The sequence below is a fragment of the Schistocerca cancellata genome, chromosome 2 (genome assembly GCF_023864275.1).
Source record: "Schistocerca cancellata isolate TAMUIC-IGC-003103 chromosome 2, iqSchCanc2.1, whole genome shotgun sequence".
NCBI classification, from domain to species: domain Eukaryota; kingdom Metazoa; phylum Arthropoda; class Insecta; order Orthoptera; family Acrididae; genus Schistocerca; species Schistocerca cancellata.
In genome coordinates, this window is record NC_064627.1 from 481,226,839 (window position 1) to 481,230,040 (window position 3,202).

Here is a 3,202-nt window from a genome sequence, read left to right on the forward strand (position 1 = left end):
CTCGCTGCCCGATCTCCTCGTGACACACGCCGCCGAACGTGGCACAATGCCAGTCAAGCAACAGCGGCTAGGATGTATACAATATTCTGTCCGTGACATAGACTCCTCCATTTAAAAAATCTTTAACGGGTATGTTTTTTTGTCAATATACTTTGAATTTCCCACACGAAATGTAGATTTCTCCCATTCATATGAGTTATTTTCGAAGACAGAAGAGATCGGAGCATACACGCGATTTCACATTGCTAGAGGATCGTTACTTGTTTGAAAATCCTGTAAAAGTATGGTATAGGCTACATTTCACCTATGCATTCTCTCATCAGTAAAAAGTCTGTTCTTACCTGCCACGTCCAGCATCACAGGACTAGAATATTAAACTCATTCCTTGTTCATGACGGAGTGCTAAGACCTGCCTCTGTCACAGGATGCCCTATCACTTTCGAACTCTCTTAAAGTAACTAAGTGTTTCGCCACATACAAAGTCTCTTGAGATAACAGCACAGAGAAGTTCTAAATGTCAGGTTTGTACTAGGTATCACTTTGTAAATTCGATAATGTAACTGATTTTTTTATGATGACCATCTTTCCCTGTGTAGATGGGAGGTTTAAATTTCGTAGGAAGAACTAACTGGAACGAAAAAAGGATTGATTACCGTTCCACCTCTTGAATCATATCTGTGGTACCCTAGCCGTCGCTCCCACCCACCAGGTGGGCCGTCATTGACATCGAAGTGATAGGCTAATTAATTAAATTGATCATGGCAGGCCCTTTGCAAGGTCTCATGGAGCCAGATAACACTCGCCAGGTAACCATTACAGACACTTCCGTGATGTCTCTGTAGCCTTTCCACAGGCTGGGTAGTCACTTACTCTAATACCAAAAAGGATGGTAACCATCGTCAAATAGCTGAATACATCCAACGATAACTGTGTTCTGTCTCTCGGTTGTCTTGTCGTGCTGGTGGAAGTAAGTCACTTGGAATCCTGATATACTGCTCCCCTGCTGAGACCTGTCGATCTACGGTGTGGGGGGGGGGGAGGGTGGGTGTAAGATGTTTCACACTCGTCTCCACCCCCACGACACCTCCGGATTGCATGTGAACAACTGCCACGAAGTCACAAACATCCGCCTGTGCGTCAGGGCTGTACCTCCGCCAGCTGACATCCCACCGTCCACTGAGTTGGATTGTTGTTAATGATTCCAGACTCGCAAAAGCTGTGCTATCCTTCTCAGAAGGACTGGGCACTTAAATGTGAACAATATGTTTCCCCTCATCCCTGACTCAAACCAAAGCATTGTGAGATGTGTTTTCGAAATATCCCAGAAAGGCTGACACAGTGAGTAGTAACAAAATACCTCTCTAATGGCCGTCCCATCCTAAATGAGTATGAGTCTGCAGACCTAGGTCTCCATCAGAATACAGCCCAATAGAAGCGTTCGTATTGTCTTCCGCCAAATTAGTGGGTGGATGCTTCAAATACTGAAATGGGAATCCCTGGAGGGAAGACGATGCTCTTTTCGAGGAACACTATTGAGAACCAACATTGAAGCTGACCACAGAAGGATTCTTCTGCCGCTAATGTACACTTCGCATAAGGACAACGAAGATAATGGCTAGTAGCGGTACAGTATACCAACCACCACACACTGCATGATGGCTTGCTAAGTAAGCATGTAGATGTAAATTTAGTCTGCCCATTAAGTTACCAGTCCATCCATTTACAGGCACACAAAACTCATGGAAGAATGTTGTCTCTCATTTATCGAGAAAACAAAAGACAGAACTTCTGCTGCTGATTGTCTCTTTGAAGAAACCTTCATATTAGTCCCTAATTTTCTCATTGCAGTCACTTCGCGAGACGTACGTGAGGCTCTAATATGTTTGCCCACAATACTTAGAAGGAACGGTATATAGCTTACCTCTCAACTCCCCTTTCATCACAATGTCGTATTCATCTGCCGTATTCTCACGACTCTTTCTGTATTAGATACGTAGCCCTCAAAAGCACCTGATTTCGACGAGTAGGAGTTGTCTCCAGCCATGTTACAGACCCCTGCTATTTCTCTCGAAATCTCATCACGCTCTGACAGCACTGTTCCATTAGTTACAAGACCGTCTAGTCCTCCACCCGTCACTGACTAGGTAGAGAGCTATTACAACGAGGAAAATATCACACTGATGTACAGGAGGAAATTCATAACCTTGTGGAGTATACATGGACTGCACAAAGAAATCCAGAGGCATAGCATCTACATTTCATAGTTATCGAATGACTGACTACAAATACCCCTCCTGTACATAACCTAATCTCCTTTAACGTACCCCTATGATTACCACGCTAGAAACACAACAGCATAATAGCGTCCAAGTCTTCGTTGACAGCACAGTCTCTCTCTCTCTCTCCCTCCCTCTCTCACCCTCTTTCTCTCTCTCTCTCTCTCTCTCTCTCTCTCTCTCTACCTATCTCTCTCCTCATCATTTTTGCAACATACAAAGAGCGTTCAAGAAGTTTTGCACAGTCTTCTCTATTTTTTTCGTTTTTGCAGAAGGAAATTTTTTGTGAACATACTTGTAATATTTAGCTATATATTGAGCGTACTCAATGTAGCCTTCATCAGCTGTGTCTCATCTGGCTCAACGTTCTTACCGTGATGTAAATGCACTTTGGTAAAATTCTATGGATTGACTTTTACACCATCGCTTGACACTGGAAATAAGGTCTTTCTCACTATCAAATGTTTTACCGCGCATGTGGGGCTTCAGACGACCAACGAGGTAAAAATCAGACAGAGCCAAGTGCAGACTGTAGGGAGGATGAGGAACAATTTTCCAACCCATTTTTCTGATTTTCTGCTGCGTCATAAGGGCTGTATAGGGTTTGGCATTGTCGTAGTGTAGTCTGATGAGCTGACCCTGAAGCTGTGGTCAGTGTGTCTTGATGGCACGAGTCATTTCAGCAAGCTGTTGTGTCATCACACATCTGTCATTTCGGGTGATTTGAGCAATGTTTTCCTTATTCACATCACTCACTGCCGTCGATTGTCTACAGCATTGTGGATTGTACAGTAGAGAGAAATCACCTTCTTTAAATCTCTGCAACCACCGTTGGATAATGCTATGATCCACTGTGTCGTCCCTATAAACAGGGAGCAACGGCCTGTGAATCGATGTGGCAGAGTCATCACCGGTCTTGAAGAGCA